The 18,781-nt window shown below is 33.5% G+C and overlaps 1 pseudogene; it reads left to right on the forward strand.

The window, feature by feature from the left end:
* The first annotated feature begins 238 nt into the window (after window positions 1-238).
* Window positions 239-623, forward strand: LOC100406871 (large ribosomal subunit protein eL34 pseudogene; annotated as a pseudogene).
* Window positions 624-18,781: the final 18,158 nt, after the last annotated feature.

Raw genomic sequence — 18,781 nt, forward strand, 5'->3', positions numbered from 1 at the left:
TCTTACCCATTTAGACTCGGACTTCAATCAGTCTCAATCCTTTTGCAATTAAAAATTTATTTTTTGTGATGACAATTACATAGAATACTAAAATATAAAACACATCCAGTTATTTGCCAAATAAAGAAAGAATTACACCATTATTTGGACATGATTCTTTTGGGAAAAGAGTTTGTGAAAGTATTGAAGATGCAACCTGTAAGTCCTAACTTTCAACGTAAAGATCTATGTCGTACTGCTCTTCGGGGATGTTGTGTGCAGGCACTCAGAATGGTCCAGCGTTTCACATAGCGACGTAGGCTTTCCTACAATACAGCCTCTAACAAAACTAGGCTGTCCGGGACCCCTGGTAATAGAATTGTTTATCTTTATACCAAGAAGGTTGGGAAAGCACCAAAATCAACATGTGGCGTCTGCCCAAGCAGGCTTCGAGGGGTTCGCGCTGTAAAACCTAAAGTTTTTAAAAGATTGTCCAAAACAAAGAAACATGTCAGCAGGGCCTATGCTGGTTCCATGTGTGCTAAATGTGTTCGTGACAGGATCAAGCATGCTTTCCTTATCGAGGAGCGGAAATCATTGTGAAAGTGGTGAAGGAGCAAGCACAGAATCAGAAAGCTAAATAAAAAATGAAACTTTTTTGAGTAATAAAAATGAAAAGACTTGCAAAAAAAAGAGATCTATGTAGTACTGCATTACATTCTACCAAATAGGGTGTGAAATGCCACTTTTCTATCCCTTTCCTTACTTTTGCTATTAAGAAAGTGTCAACTTTTAGAAACAAGCCATAAGATCAGAACACTTAGGGAGATTTCAGAAATTTTCGTTTATTATTAAAGGTATAGTATTGATATGTTTTGAATGCTTTAAGCAATAGCTTAAAACTAGGTAACTTTAAGCATATATAAAAAAGAGAAATAGCAAAATTGTGTTTTAATTTTAAAATTATGAAAATATAAGAAATGCTTAAAATAAAAAAGAATTATTGCAGGAATATATGAAACTGTTGAATTTGCTTTTCTTTATACAATCTAGGAACAAGAAGAAATAAGTTTAGAAATGTCTTTGAATAGTGTCTCTCACTTTTTATTTATTAAACTACTCAAACCTGAAATTTGTGAAAAGGATTTTTACTTATTCATTGATTTTTCTTAGGAATCTTTGTCACAATCAATTGACCAAAATAAATGTGGTTTATTTCTGGACGTGTGGGATTTTTTTTTTCATTTTTATAATATGCAAAAATTTAGTATTGTAGATTCTCCAAATTTACTGTTCATTTAAAAAATAGTTTTACTACTCTGGGTCATGTGAATCTTATTTTAGAATCAGCATCTCAGAGTCTAGTAGAAAATCCTCTAGATTATGATTGAAGTGCATTGAATTTATAAATTAATTTATGGAAATTTAAAATGTAACAACATTGAGAATTTCAGTTTATGCACATGGTGTATCTCTTGATTTATTTAAGGCCTCTTCAATTTCCCTCAGTTTGTTTTATACTTTTCAGTTAAAAAAAAAAAGAAAAAGCCATGTACAGCTTTTGTTAAATTCTAATATTAGTATGTTGTTAAATGCTAACATAAATTCATTTTTATAAATTTTATTTTCTTATTGTTTACTGCTAATATATAAAAATATATTTTTATGTATAGACTTTGCATCCTGCTACTTTGTAGACTGCAGTTATTTACCTGTAGCGGTTAATTTACAGATCTGTTTTATTTCACTAACATGCTATCTGTGAATATAGACTTCCATTTTCTCTTTTCTACCTTTATGACTTTTATGTATCTCGCATGCCATCCTGAAATGGCTGGCGCCTACACTATAATGTTGGGGAAAAAATGACAGTGAGTGGTAACTTTGTCTTGTTCTTGATTGTAGGAAGAGAAAATTCAATATCTCACCAATAAGCATCAATATGATGATAGTTATAATTTTTTTTTGAGGAGAAGGGGTGAAGTGGGAGAGCTTTAAGAAGTTTTCTTTTATTCTTGAGCTGCTGAGAGTTTACATCCTCAATAGGTGTTAATTTTGCTAACTTTTTGCCTTCTGCATCTGTAGAAAGATTATATGATCTTTCTACATTATTTAATATGGTGAATGAAACACATTGATTAAATGTATTTCTACCCATAGGAGATTGGTTAGCAATTTTATTATCTTATAATGTATTTATCAGGTTTTAGAATCACAGTCCTTGGATTCTTATTCTAATCTCATCATTTCATTATCACTTGGAATCATTTGTCTGTTGAATATATTTTATTTTTCTCTTTCTTCAAATGTACAGCAATTTTAATTGTATATTGTACATTTAGAACAATACATTGTAAAGTCTCTGGATTCTGTTTGCATCATTTAAATAGCATTAATTTTTGTTTTAGCAAGATTACTACTTGATTGTACTCAAATTCCAAACTGCTTCCTTTGCAATAGGCAGCAGCTAAAATCTCCAGTCCATGGTGTTTTCAGCTTTCTAGTTCTTTCTTTCCACTAGGCCTCTTGAAGACTCCCCTACACATGTGCAGTCTAAAAACTAGCCAAGGAGTTAGATGGAGTTTAGCTGTAGATTTGGGGGTTTCTCTTCTTCACACATTTTTTTTAACCAGGCTATACCTCATTTTCTAGCCACTAAGTCTTGAACTCTGTCCTCTGACACCTAAAGCTGAATAAGTTGTAATTTTTTTTTTTTAGTTTCACCAATCTCATATTTTGTGGAGTGGAGAGGACTCTTAAAGGGGAGAGGGAACCTCATGAACACAAATGTAATTCATTTTATATCTTTTTAAATACTTTCATTGCTTTCCTTTTATTTTTTTGCATATTTTTCAATTTCTAAGGCCTCAAATTGTTTTTTAGGAAATATTTTTCCAGATTATTTGTTATCTATGGAAGCTTTTGCAATATACAAGCCTCCTCACCATTTCCAGAAATGAATTTCCCATCTAGAAATTGTTATTCTTTGTTCTTTGCTGACTATTCATGTTGTAGAATGCTTTAGATCCTTCTTGAAACATGAAAATGTAATGTCTTTGTCTTCTACATACACACATATATATATAATACATATCCATATTATATCATACAGAATAGCTATGTTAAGTGTTTTACATGTATCTTAATACAATAGTTCAGTTTTTAAACAGTATATTTTATGTTTACAGAGTCAGAAGTACATGTATAAGTTTGTTACATGGGTATATTGCGTAATGGTGAGCTTTGGGCTTCTAGTGTACCCATTACCTGAATAGTAAACATTGTACCCAACAGGTAATTTTTCTACTATCAACCCTTTTCCTCCTCCAGACTTTTGGAGTCCCTAGTGTCTGTTATTTTTCTCTGTGTATCTATCTGTATTCACTGTATAGCTCCCACTTATACATGAGAACATGTGGTATTTGATTTTCTGTTACTGAGTTATTTCACTTATAATCATGGCCTCCAGGTCTGGTGCAGTGGCTCATGCCTTTAATCCCAGCACTCTGGGGGCCAAGGTGAGAGGATCACCTGAGGTCAGGAATTCAAGACCAGCCTGGCCAACATGGCAAAATCTCATTTTTATTGAAACTACAAAAATTAGCCAGGTGTGGTGGCCCAGGCCAATGATCCCATCTATGTGGGAGGCTAAGGCAGAAGAGGAGAATGGCTTGAACCTAGAGGGTGGAGGTTGTAATGAGCTGAGATGATGCCACTGCATTCCAGCCTGTGCAACAGAGTGAGACTTCATCTCAAAAAAAAAAAAAAAAAAGCATAGTGGCCTACAGTTCTAACCATGTTGCTGCAAAAGACATGATTTCTTTTTTGGGGGGCTGAGTTGTATTCCATAGTGCATATATACCATGTTTTCTTTATTTAATACATTGTTGATGGGCACTGGGATTAATTTCAGGACTTTGCTGGGAATAGTGCTGCCATAAACATACCAGTGCAGGGGTCTTTTTAATATAATGATTTATTTTTCTTTGACTGAATACTCAGTAGTGGGATTGTGGGGTCAAATGGTAGTTCTAGTTTCAGTTCTCTGATAAAGCTTCATAGGTTTTCCACACAGGTTGTACTAACTTACATTCCTACCAATAGTGTATGAGCGTTCCCTTTTTTCTGCATCAACATCTGTTGTGTTTTGACTTTTTAATCATAGCCATTCTGACTGGCTTGAGATGGTAACCCATGGTTGCCTTAATGTGCACTCTCTGATGATCAGGCACATTGAACATTTTTTCATGTGTTTGTTGTCATCTTGCATGTCTTCTTTTGCTAAATTATCCGATTAAGTCCTTTGCCCACTTTTTAATGAAGTGATTTATTTTCTGTTTCATTCTTTTTGAATTGTTTGTGTTTCTTGTAGATTATGAATATTGGTCCTTTGTTAAAAGTATAATTTGCAAATATTTTCTTCCATTCTATAGGTTGTCTTTAGTCATCATTTTGAGATGTCTAGTTATATTTTTATTGACAGATAAAATTTATTTTAAAGCAGATAAATTAGTTTCTCAAGGTTACTATTATGTAGCAGAAACTCCAAGCAGGTCTAACTGACACCAAAATCCTCTATTTATCTGTACAACTATAAATTGATATTGTCACATTGTATAGATAAGAAAAAAACTGTCAATCTCAAGTACAGGTATCATTAACAAATGTGTTTGCAGTTTGTCTCAATCTCAATCATCTGTTTTATTCTTGTGTATTATGTTGTAATAATAAATGTTTTAAAAATATTTACCATCGTGTAATTAAAGTTTAAATTCTGTACTGTGAATTCCTTAAACTAAAAAAACATATTTCTCAAAATAAATTTAACTGCCCATTTTAAAGAAAATCAACCTTATTATCTATTCTGAAAATTGAAGCTCAGCTCTCTAGTAGCCTTAGTGTGATTCAGAGGGATCTTGTGAAGAGCTATATCATTCTCTTGATTAAATAAATGTCCCACTTTTCTCAGAGGAAGTTGGCCAAATGAAATACTTGGAGCTGGCCAAATGAAATACTTGGAGCATATTCTTCAAAGAAGATTAGAAATTCAAAATCCACACAATATATTGCATATATTGGGGACAGAGCCCATGTCTTTTATATCTGAGACCCTGAACCTGGCAAATTGCCCAGAATGTGTTAACAATTGTGCTGTGTGAATACAAATTATTATAAATAGCTGAAATATAAATTAACTCCCCATGATAATTTTAGTATGTACCATGACTCATTTTTTTTTTGACACTAGTATATTCACCACACAGAAACCCGAGGAACTTCTTGGTTGCTAAAATAATAGGATATATGGTCAGGAGAAAGTGAAATGTCTAATTGGTTTTAGATAGTTTCAAATTTATTTGTTAAATTACTCACATTCCATGAATTTCAGTTTAAATAACATGTTTTTAAATCACAAATGAGAGAAAATAAATTATAAAAGGTAGGCAAAATGGTATAGGGCCTTCTAATAGTAGTTAATTTCTGTTTACATTTGGTTCCAGAAATCTGTCCTGAGTTTTTACAAAATCCCAATAGCAAATGAATCATGTTACATAGTAGTACAAAGATGTTAACAGAAATAGTTAATGCTGCAGCTTTCTTCTCAACTACTATTTGGATATAAGCACATTTTTAATATACTGTCGTATGGTCATATGATACTCCATAAATTTAACTGTCATGAAAAGCTAAAGAAGCTGTTGACTTAAACCAATTATTTACTATCTAAGGTTCTCATTTGCAATAAGAACCATTTGATTAGAAAAGTTTTGAAATGTACTGCTGTATGAAAAACAAGGAGAAAAAAAGATGACTGCTAAAGAAAATGTGCACTGCATTGCAGCAAACAACTATCACATCAATAACTACTCATCTCCTTTACACTCATCTATATCCAGCTCCAAATTAGCATGGAACATAATGAGACATACAAGGAGATGGATCGGTCAGAGAATGGTTTTAGCCATATTAAGAGTGAAGTTCAGAATTCTAAGATCTATCAAACACAGCATGCTCCCTGGAATTTAACAACCAACTCTGGACTGCTTAAGGACATAAAGAAAACTGACTGAAAGAATAAGAACTGCAGAACAAACACAGAAAATACAACTGTTTTGTGATATTTTTGGAAACTTACACGAATAGGAATGTTTGCATTTAATATTTCTATTCTGTAACACTAAATAAGCCATGTTCCTTTTGAGAAACAGTTTATTAAGGGGTATATTTTCCTATCCAAGGCATTGCTGCTTTACTTTCACTTATGACCTCGGTCTCACCTCTTAGAAGTTGGCTGCAATAGAAATAACAGACATGTTTTTTTGTTATGTGCCCTGTCTTTTTTTTCACCCATGCATATACTTAAGAAAGTCATTTTCAAAAACAACTGAAATTCAAAAATATATTTTAAATAAGGTTTATATCCTTAATGCAGTTAAAAATTATCAGTATCTTTGCATAATATCAACTAGATAAAACTATACTGACTTATTCTGGCGATCTTCTACCTGATGGATATCTAGATCCACCTCTTCATGTTTCATATATTCTCTGATGGAAACCACCTATGCAGAGTATAGGTGTATAAAAAGAGACACATTTGGTTGTTTGTAGTTAGTCATAAGGTGACATTCCCAGTAGAAAAAGATGTTTTCTATAAAGTATAAAGAAACATACACTTGACATGAGAAATTTCTGTTATTTTTTTCTAAGTTGTAATATTTACTTTCTGTTATAGAATTATAATAGCTACTGAGGAGAGATAGTGATATATAAGGATACAGATAATTATATATATAATAGAAGAACATGTAAGCCATTTTTGAGTGAGTTAAATAAACTAAACTTAAATAATGTCTCTATAGTGATAAAATTAATTACTATGTTAAAATATTCCCATATTTCCTGGCAAAATAATAAATAGACTTCTCTCAAAGTTCTATAAATTTTCCATTCACATTATTTATGTAAAAATAGAAAATTGGAAAAGGAACTCTTTTAAATAATATTAACTTCTGAAAACTTATTTGGTGTTATCCTAGTAAGTATGTCATTCTACTGCATCACTGTTGTAGAAAGACAAACTCCAAGAATTAAAAATGAGTGCATATGTTTCTTGTTTAACCCCTGAAAACCGTTTAATTATAGCAAAGTAATTGATAATTAAAATTAAAATGTAATAATACACCTATATAAGCAAAGATAGAGAAGAAATATAAGCCAACAAGAGAAGTCTGCAATTTCCTGGACATCAGCTTACTGGAACTTCTGAGGGTGGAATGAAAATGAAAACCAATCTGGCAGGCATTAGCCCAGGCACCTCCATACTCAGATTGGAAATTGTAAGAGCGGGAAGGAGCTCCATGTAGGACCCAAAAAGCTGTTTACTTGCCTGAATACAAGTGAGTTTTGACTCCTAATTTAAAGGCAACAGATATGATTTATTTATTATTTGTTTATTTTCTGGTTTATGATTATTGAACATCTTAGATTTTTTTTTAATGATAGGTAAAAAAAGGCAACAGATGACTGCTGTGATATATATTCTCATTCTTTAGAGTGATAAATAAATGGAGAAAGCTTAGGTTATTTAATAGAGTAAAATAAACATATTATTTGCAGTTGAGAAAGCTAAGAATTAATAGCATAAGGCATACAAATAGAAATAAAAGTAATTTATTTTTTATTGTACTTTAAGTTCTGGATACATGTGCAGATCATGCAGGATTGCTGCATAGGTACATACACGGAAAGGTGGTTTGTTGCTTCCATCCCCCCCATCACCTGTATCTGGCATTTCTCCCTATGTTGTCCTTCCCCAACATCCCCACCCCTACTGTCCCTCCCCTAGCCCCCCCACAACAGATCCCAGTGTGTGATGCTCCTCTCTCTGTGTCCATGTGTTCTCATTGTTCAACACCCACCTATGACTAAGAACATGTGGTGTTTGATTTTCTGTTCTTGTGTCACTTTGCTGAAAATGATGGTTTCCAGATTCATTCAAATCCCTACAAAGGTCACAAACTCATCGTTTTTTATGGTTGCATAGTATTCTATGGTGTATATGTTCCACATTTTCCTTATCCAGTCTATCGCCGATGGGCATTTGGGTTGTGTCCAGGTCTTTACTATTTTACAGTGTAGCCATGAACGTATGTATGCATTTGTCTTTATAATAGAATGATTTATAATCCTTTGCGTATACACTCAACATATATATATAGGGATTGCTGGGTCAAATGGAATTTCTATTTCTAGATCCTTGAGGAATTGCCACACTATCTTTCACAATGGTTAAACTAATTTACACTCCCACCAACAGTGTAAAAGTGTTCCTATTTCTCCACATCCTCTCCAGCATCTGCTGTCTCCAGATTTTTTAATGATCGCCATTCTAACTGGTGTGAGATAGTATCTCAATGTGGTTTTGATTTTTATTTCTCTAATGACCAGTGATGATGAGCATTTTTTTTATACATTTGTTGGCTTCATTAATGTCCTTAATGAAAAGTGTGTGTTCATCTCCTTCGCCCACTTTTGAATGGGTTTGTTTGGTTTTTTTCTTGTAAATCTGCTTTAGTTCTTTGTAGATTCTGGATATTAGCCCTTTGTCAAATGGGTAGATTGCAAAAAACTTTTCTCATTTTGTTGGTGGCCAGTTCACTCTAATGATTGTTTCTTTTGCTGTATAGAAGCTCTGGAGTTTATTTAGATCCCATTTCTCTATTTTGGCTTTTGTTGCCATTGCTTTCAGTGTTTTCGTAATGAAGACCTTGCCTATGTCTATGTCCTGAATGGTGTTGCCTAGGTTTTCTTCTAGGATTTTTATGGTGTTAGGTCTTATGTTTAAGTCTTTAATTCATCTGAATTTCAGTGTAAGGTGTCAGCAAAGAGTCCAGTTTCTGCTTTCTGCAAATGGCTAGCCAGTTATCCCAACACAACTTATTAAACAGGGAAACTTTTCCCCATTGCTTGTTTTTGTCAGGTTTGTCAAAGGTCAGATGGTTGTAGATGTGTGGCGTTGCCTCCGAGGCCTCTGCTCTGTTCCATTGTTCTATATCTTTGTTTTAGTACCAGTTGCATGCTCTTTTGATTACTGTAGCCATGTGGTACAGTTTGATGTCAGGTAGTGTGATGCCTCCAGATTTGTTCTTTTTGCTTAGGATTGTCTTGGCTATGTGGGCTCTCTTTTGATTCCATATGAAGTTTAAGGTGTTTTTTCCAGCTCTGTGAAGAAGGTCATTGGTAGCTTGATGGGGCTAGCACTGAATCTTTAAATTACTTTGGGCAGTATGACCATTTTCATGATATTGATTCTTCCTAACTATGAGCATGGAATGTTTTTCCATCTGTTTGTGTCTTCTCTTATTTCCTTGAGCAGTGGTTCGTAGTTCTCCTTAAAGAGGTCCTTTACATCCTTTGCTAGTTGTATTCCTAGGTATTTTATTCTCTTTGTAGCAATTGTGAATAATTTTTGAAGAAGTAATAATAGAGGTGGGGTGTGATAGGCTTACTTCTCCTTAAGAGGATATTTATTTCTCATTTTGAATTATATTTTATTATATATATATATATTTTATATATATTTATATATATATATTTTATATATATATTTATATATATATTTTATATATATATTTATTTATATATATATTTTATATATATATTTATTTATATATATATATATATATATTTCAACATGGATCATCTATCTCCAGTATAAGAAGGAAGAAGTTAAATATCATCTCTCTGCAGAGTTTGGAAAGTTACTACCAGCTGTATTTCACAAATAATATTACCTACAATTAAGCTACATTATAATGCCTTCATATTTGGCAAAGTCTTTTTTTCTCTTAAAACACAAAAACTTAATAATTTATAAAATCCCAGTGGTTTAACACATCATTCTGAACTAAGAAATTTTCCACAGTAGATTGAGATGAAAAACTTTCCCTGTAGTATTTATAGAAAGATACAGTATACAGTAGTAAATATTAATTTATGATGGATCTCATTTATTGAATGCTTAACTACTAAGCATGATCTTAACTGCCTGTGTGAATAGATTTAATTAGTTCTCAAAACAACGCTTTGAAAAAAACATACATAAGCGAGGTCAAAATATTTGTCCAGCATCCCACAGAGTATATGACAGAATTAGAACTGGTAACCAGGAAGGCTTAATACAGACAACTTGCACTTAACTACTACATTTATTTGAGTTAACTGTCTCTCAGTTATGGAACACTTAGATGTATATGACCACATTTTACTATATTTTTTTAAGCAGCAACTTCTTTCCTTTTTATTCAAGCCTCTATACATCTGGTTAATAGGTTCTATACACACCATCAATCTTCCATGGAACCCCTCTTGTCTAACTTTCCTCAATTTTAAAATGGGAATTAGAAAGAAATAAATATCTCAAGGATATTGGAAAATTATATGGATTAATATATGTATGGTATTTAAGATAATGTTTGGCACAGAAATACTGGTAGTACATTTATCATTATTAACATTATCAATAGCCAATTCTTTCATATGTTTTTAAATCTGACCCCATGCTGGGAAAAGCACCAGATACACTGGACTCATTCAGATATAGTGGTATGTCTACCTCCAATTTGGCTTCTATTTAAGCACAACTCTTGCTTTATGTGCTGTCTTTCGAACCTAACTCCAAATAAGATGTAAATCAACCGTCCCTTGTAATTCTATTCATATTCACATATTTTTCTTGTTTGTTCCCTTTTTCCTGACATACTTGGAAGATACGGTACAATGTACCTAAAGATGCAGGCTTAGGACATGATAAAAGGCAAGTTACTCATGCAGTGACATAAAAATATGCAAAAATATATCCAGGTAATGGAATCCAAAATAAGACTGGGCACGGTGGCTCACACCTGTAATCCCAGCACTATGGTAGGCTGAGGCAGCTGGATTACTTGAGGTCAGGAGTTTGAAACCAGTGTGGCTAATGGGACAAAACCCCATCTCTACTAAAAATACAAAATTAGCCAGATGTGGTGGTGCATACCTGTAATCTCAATTACTTGGGAGGCTAAGGCAGGAGAATTGCTTGAACCTAGAAGGTGGAGGCTGCATTGAGCTGAGATCATGCCACTGCACTCCAGGCTGAATGACAGAGCAAGACTCCACCTCAAAAATGAATGAATAAATAAATAAATAATAAATGAATTACACTAAGCAAAGAGAAGAAAATAAGGTATTAAGTTATATGAGACCTAAAGGCATTGGGAAAAAAAGGCATTCTAAAAGTATTGAAAGCAGATACAGAGTAAACAGGCCTCAATATAGACCAGAAATGCAGGCAGTTGTGTTCAGTGACTTATCTGGTTCTTGCAATGGACAATGTGCAAAAGGAGATATAGATATGGTGGCAGAATGTACAATTTTAAAATAATAAGTCTATCACCCCATTCTTGAAACAATATCGCTATATGCAAATTCCTGCTTCCTCATTGTGTTACTTCTATATTTAGGGGGAGAGTATGTATTATTATAATTGCCTTTGATTTCTAGTACTAGACTAGTGTAGGGCATATAGAATCCAAATACCTTGAATGAGTGCACTAATGCACACTTGAACAGATGGATTTCAATTTTAAAAGTACACAATTACTTTTTGAAGAACATGCTGGCCATGCTGGCTTATGCCTATAATCCCAGCTCTTTAGGTGGCGAAAGCAAGTGGATTGCTTGAGCCCTGAAGTTTGAGACCAGCCTGGGAAGCATGGTGAAACACCATCGCTACAAGAAATACAAAAATGATTGTACATGGTGGCATGTGTCTGTAGTTCCAACTACTTACTACTCAGGAGGCTGAGGTGGTGGATAACCTAAACCCATAATCTGAAGGCTGCAGTGAGTTGTGATGGTGCTAATGCACTGGGCAATGGAGTGAGACCCGATCTCAAAAAAAAAAAAAAGAAGAAGAAGAAGAAGAAAGAGCAGACTGTATCATCAAATGTTAGACCTAAAATTGTGATCTCAAAAGTCCTTTACATACTATCTTTTTAAACAATTGCATTGGCATTGTCTGCCATATGATAACCTTAACACATATATTTGGTGCAGGTCTTAAATTAGTCATCCAGAAAACATTTTGGAAATTATCTTACATGCACTGTGGTAAAATAAATAATAACATTTCTCCTTTAGAATCATTTTCTAAAAAGATATGAATCCCTTTGATCATTTTGTCCAAATTGTAATTATTATAATTTATACTGTCTATGGTAATAGAGGGAAAATATAATAGTTACATGCATCATTTTTTGATAAATTACATTGTACTATATATGTTTCTAGGCTATTTTGCAAATGTCATCTAATTGAACTTCTATACCACTATGCCGAGTAAATATTGTTCCAGATTACAAATGAGGGTTGCTCATAAAGCTGTTGAGTAACTGTAACAACTCTAAAATGTATCCTACTTCCTTTTTGAGATGGGATTCCTCTGAGGAGGATGATGGTAGTGGCAGTGGTGGTCATGAAGATGATTATCACAATGATAATGATAGGATGATAGGTAACATTTATTGATCATTGACTATGGGCAAAAAATAATTATTATTTTAAGACAACAGATAGGATACTTTTATTATTTCTATTTCACATACTAGAAGGATGACTTTCAAAATTCATATCTCTTGCCCAATGTCATACTGTAGTGTACTTTCTTTAGATGGAGGGGATGTTTTTAAATTAACTGTTGTACCTTCATGCCTACCACAGTGTCTAAATATAATAAATTTACAATGAAATTTGATTGATCATTAAAAAGCACTATTCATACTCAGTTGTGTTTTATTGTTTAGTTTCCTTTTGTTTTTGCTTATACTCCTTCTCATTACCATTAAAGTCCATCTTAACCTAGGTATTTGCTGTGTTTGTTGAAATGGTTATTTCATGGACTGGTATGACTTGAAAATTTTCCCATATGCAGAAAATTATATGTCATTTTTATCTATCCTTTAAATGATTCTATATTCCTCTGTCATAGGAAAGCATTTATTATACACTTTATGGTGGCTCTGTATACTATTGTCTACCTAATTCTGAAAAGTCATCCGATTTCCAAAATTAGTTCTTAAATTTTGAGAACATAAGTTAAATAAACGAGTTCCTATTTGTTGGTCAATATAATTAGTTTACACCTACTTATTTATGACATTCAATCTTTTTTGTGAGCATGTATTAAGAGATCTTTAAAAAAGGATATGTGACTTTAATTCTGATAAGAATTTCCTCAGGACAGATCTCTACACTGATTCTTAAAATGTACTGCTATCAATTAACTGATTAGTAAAATCATTACATAAATAAAAACCTGAATAACATACGTTGAGCCCAATACATTCATTTTTCTGAGATTAACCAGCTATAATACATCAAAGACTTTACTATCTACTCACATATAGGAGCAACTCCATGATTACTGACATAGCATTTACACATGCTATTTTTTACTCTTTTTAAAACCATTTTAGAATTATTCAACTTTGTAAACTAACAATTCTCCCTAGGCTTTTCTTTTCTGGTGCCAAAACTACAAAGCTCCCATTCAACATGAAGTATTAAAACTCTTTGGGTTTCCTGCATTAGATTTCAATTTCTCAAGGTAGTGAGCAAAAAGCACAGTAGGATAGTTTTGCATACACTGCTATTCTTGTGGTCTCAGATGTCGTGGTCAGCAGGGCCATAGCATTAAAAATGCAAGTTTGTGTAATGATGGTCCACAAGGAAAAGGGATGAAAGGTTACTTTGAATTTTCTTTGAAGGTGATAGATGGTGGAATAGCCTTTGATGCCAGGAATCAGCTCTGGTCTGTTCACATTAAGGACATCTGTCCTCCAAAACAGGACAGAGCAAAAAACGGGTATTGATGGGTAGCTCAAGCAGGGAAGGAAAAGGAGAAGATAGTTATTTCTCAGGTGTTTAGAGAGCTATGTGAAAGGGTGAATAAAAGTGGACAACATTGCTTTTGGAAAAACATGAAACAGTGGGTATTCTTTACTTGTCAAATGCAAAAGGATTGAAAAAATTGTTAAATGTGCCTTCTGGCTAGTTTGCTGGCAAATACAAGCTGTTCTGCCCAGATATCTAAAGTTATGTGTCTCTTTTACTAAACTCACTAAAATGTTTGCCACTTAACAATTTCCTTATTCAAATTGGCTGCAGGGAGACTCATTAAAAAGAGTAAAGGCAACATAAAGCAGAAAAATAAAGTTAGATAACATTCACATGCCCTAGCAAATATAGGTAAATCAACTGAGAATGACCAATTTGATTTCCAAATATTGTTAGCCATAAACAAGGATTTCTAGTGAAAGGGGAAAATTTAATAAGGGACTATATTTTAGGTTCTCTGAGAACACACATTAATATCTATAAGGAATAATATCTTTATATTGCATTAATAATAAATAGCACACAATGCATGCTATATGCCAGGCTCTTTTATACACAGTAAACACATTGAATCATTGTCATAACCTAGTGAAGTAGATACTCTTTAATTACCATTTTATAAAGAGTTAATTGAAACACAAATTACTGTAGTAACTCTTCCTAAAGCATACAAATTGTAGAAAGAGAACTATAATTTTTAATCAAAATACCTTGGTCAAAAATCTATGCTTTTACCCGATGTGCTATGCTCATTTTCTGATCAGTGAACTTCTACAAGCTCTTACAGTCTCACAAAAACTTTTTCTTCCAAAAATGGGAATCCTGGTAATACTCTTACCTACTCTAATTTTAATTGCATACACATAGAGACACACACACATGAACATTAAAAGTATCATATATTTTTGCATATACATGAGGACAATTGAAGGCTCTCTGGTTTGCCTAAACTATACATAATAATACTTAAAAAAATATGTGCTCTGATTAAATAATATCTTTCAAAATACTTCTGTAAGTATGTTTAGAATATTACAATACAATGTCTCAGCACTCTTTTCAATGAGAAAAGACTAGTCTGGCATGACAATTTCTTGTATAATTTGTCTACTATAAGAAATATAATACTAAAATAATGTCACTACAGTATGACACATGAACAGTGATGTCTATAATATATTAATTATGCATGATATTCATTCAACAAAATTTTCCTATGCATGTTAATGTTAACTGAAATAGAAAATCAGATAGCTTTGAAAGAAAACTAGGATGGATTCTCTAGTATTGAGCTTAATACAACACGATAAAGACACAATTTTTCAAAATGTAGTAAAATAGATAAGTCACAGACACATAGGCTTAAATGTTTGTATGTAAGTGTATTTTTATGTACATTCCTTAGATATGAGCATAATTAGAATGCAGTTCTTGATTTTTTAGTATAATTTTCGGCTATAAGAAACCAAAGCTTCTTGTGAAAACAATTGATTCCAGTGTTAGCTCACAGAAATAAAGCCCATTAAAAGTAAAGTAGTCAGGTTGGGTACAGTGGCTCACATCTGTCTTCCCAGCACTTTGGGAGGCTGAGGCGGATGGATCACCTGAGTTTAAGACCAGCTTGGCCAACTTGGAAAAACCCCATCTCTACTATAAAAAATACAGGTGGGGCACACAGGCTACTAGGGAGGCTGAGGCAAGAGAATTGCTTGAATCCGGCAGGTGGAGATTTTGGTGAGCCAAGATTGCACCACTGCACTTCAGCCTGGGTGATAGAGCAAGAGACTCTGTCTCAAAAAATAAAAAAGAGTAAAGTGGTCAAAGAATTATAGGAGTGTGTCAGTAGAACACTGAAGTCAACTTGAAAGAGCTCTCATTGATCAAATCAGAAATAATTTGAATATCGTAATAAATAATATTAACAGATCCTAATATATTGAATACAATAGAAAACCATGGGTCCCATAAGCATATCAGTAAATGAATAAGTAAATTGAAAGTATAACAAGGAATGAAATACATATGTAGTATGAAAACTGCTCCAGTATGAGGAAGATTATACAGACAGGAAAGCTAATTACTATGTGTAATTCTGAACAAGATTATTTTCCTACGAAAAGCATGAACATTAAAATCTGCAAAACTTCTGTGCAATCTGAGGATTAGATGGTAGCAATGCGTTAACACTAACTTTCTGATCTGGACAGTTATATTGTGGTTTCATACAAGAATATTTTTGTTTGTAGTAAACATGCATTTAACTAAGAGTTGATAACAATATCAAGTCTTCACCTTACTGTCAAAGTGTTCAATAAAAATCATTCTTTGTATTTTTTTCTAACTAATCTGTAATTTTGCATTAAAAATAGATTTGAAATGAGTAAAAATTTTGTTTCATTTTCTGAAAATTACCAGAATAGAAACTCTTACTAACCACGATCCCACAGATGTATAAATGATAAAATTTAAAGGCCACTGAGAAGCAGATGAATTCTATTTTGGTTACTAAATACCTTTCCGGAGGATTGATTACATAAAAATATATCTAGAATTAACCAAGACGTTCCAAATGTAGTATCCTGTCATAGCTATGACTCCTTGTTCAAGAATTTTCTTCTAAGACACTTAGTATGAAATATTACTTTCTCAGTAAATATTCCCTAATCTGGCTTTGGTTGGGTGAGTCATTATTGTAAACTCAGAATATGCTGTATTTCACCTAAAATTCTTATCCAACTAATCTCATTAATTTTCAATTTTGTACTCAATTAAAATGTTTCATGAGATCAGAGTAATGAATGATGAATAAGCAATATTTCAGTGGGTGTTTCATTATGTTGTTTTAAAATACATGCAAAATTATTAGAAATAAGGAAGACACAATAAGTCAGAATTCAGTTCTTTTTTAATGGAATTAATTTCTGTGGGTATATAGTATATACATATATATATATATATATCTATTGGGTATATGCAATGTTTTGATTCAGGCATGCAGTGTGATATAAGCAAATTCTAGAGTAAAGAAGTTTTTTTTTCTTTTTTGCCATTTTATACTATTCTAGCACAAACATTTTTTTGTTTTTTGTTTTTATCCATTTAGCACTTTAAATGTATCATGCATTCTTTGCTGTCCTGTAAGATTTCCACTGTAAAGTCTGCTGCCAGACATATTGGAGCTCTATTATGTGTTGCTTGTTTCTTTTCTTTTGCTTTTAGGCCCCTTCCTTTATCTTTGATCTTTGGGAGTTTGATTATGAAATGCCTTGAGGTAGTATTCTTTGGGTTAAACATGTGTGGTGTTCTGTAACTTCCCTGTACTTGAATATCAATATCTTTCTTTACATGTTAGAAGTTATCTGTTATTATCCCACTGAGTAAACTTTCCACCCCTATCTCTTTCTCTGCCTCCTCTTTAGGGCTAATAACTCCTAGATTTTTATCTTTTGAAGCTATTTTCTAGATCCCATAGCTGTGCTTTATTGTTTCTTTTTCTTTTTTCTCCTCTGATTGTGTATTTTCAAATAGCCTATCTTCAAACTCACTAGTTTTTTTACTTATCAATTCTGCTATTAAAAGATGCTGATGCATTATTTGTAAGCCAATTGCATATGAATTTGATTGTTTTTAATTATTCAATCTATATCATAAATTTAGCTGATGGAATTCTGAATTCCTTCTCTATGTTATTTTGAAATTTCTTTGACTTTCCACAATAGAGGTATTTTGAATTCTTTGTCTGAAAGGTTACATATCTCTGTTTCTCCATGATTAGAACCTGATTGCTTATTTAGTTCATTTGGTGAGGTTGTGCTTTCCTTGATGATAGTAGATGTTCTTTGATGTATGGGCATTAAAGAGTTAGGTATTTATTGTAGTGTTCATTTTCTATGCTTACTCGTACCTGTCCTTCTTTGGAAGATTTCTAGGTATTTGAAATTACTTGGGGGTTGTGACCTAAGCTTTATCTTCTTTAGGGGCCACCCTAAGTCCAGTAATGCTGTGGTTCTTGCAAACTCATAGAGGTACCACTTTGATGGTCTGAGATAAATTCCAGAAGAATTCTCTAGATTGCCAGGAAGATTCTCTTGTTCTCTTCCCTTACTTTTTTCCCAAACAAATGAAGTCTGTTTCTGTTCTAAGCCACCTAACCCTGGGGATTGGAGTGACACAATCACCCATGTGGCCACCACCACTATGACTCTGCTGGGTCAAACCTGAAGCTGGCATAACACTGGGTCTTACCACAGGCCTGCTGTAACCACTCCCTGGCTACTGACTATGTACACTCAAGGCCCTGGCATCTACAATTAGCAAATGGAAAAAGCAGCCAAGCCTGTGTCCTTCTTTTCATAATAGTGAGATCCCCCCAAGCTCTGGGTGGTACCAGAAGTGCTACCTGGGATTCAGGGACTAGGGACAAAAATATTAGAAGTCTACTTGGTGTTCTATTATACTGCAGCAGAGTTGGTCTTCAAACTACAAGACACAGTCCTTCCCACTTTTCCCTCCCATTTCCTAAAGCAGAAGAGACTCACCCTGTAGCTACCATTACCACAGGCCATGGAGAGCACTGCCAGACTACCACTGATGTTCTCTTAAGGGTCAAGGGCTGTTAAGTCAGCTTATGGTGAATGCTGCCTGGACTGGGACTCACAATTTAGGGTAGTGGGCTCCCTTCTTCCCCAGAGCAGGTCCAGAGATGCTATCTAAGACTCAAGTTCTGGAATTAAGAAATCCAAAACCCGCAGGGTACTCTATGCCCCTGTGTTCATGCTGGTATCTAAGATGGAAGTCAGAAATCCTTTTAGTTTTCCCTCTGCTTTTCTCAAACAGAAGGAGTTTTGCCCCAAAGCCACCA

The sequence above is a fragment of the Callithrix jacchus genome, chromosome 1 (assembly GCF_049354715.1).
Source record: "Callithrix jacchus isolate 240 chromosome 1, calJac240_pri, whole genome shotgun sequence".
In the NCBI taxonomy this organism is placed as follows: domain Eukaryota; kingdom Metazoa; phylum Chordata; class Mammalia; order Primates; family Cebidae; genus Callithrix; species Callithrix jacchus.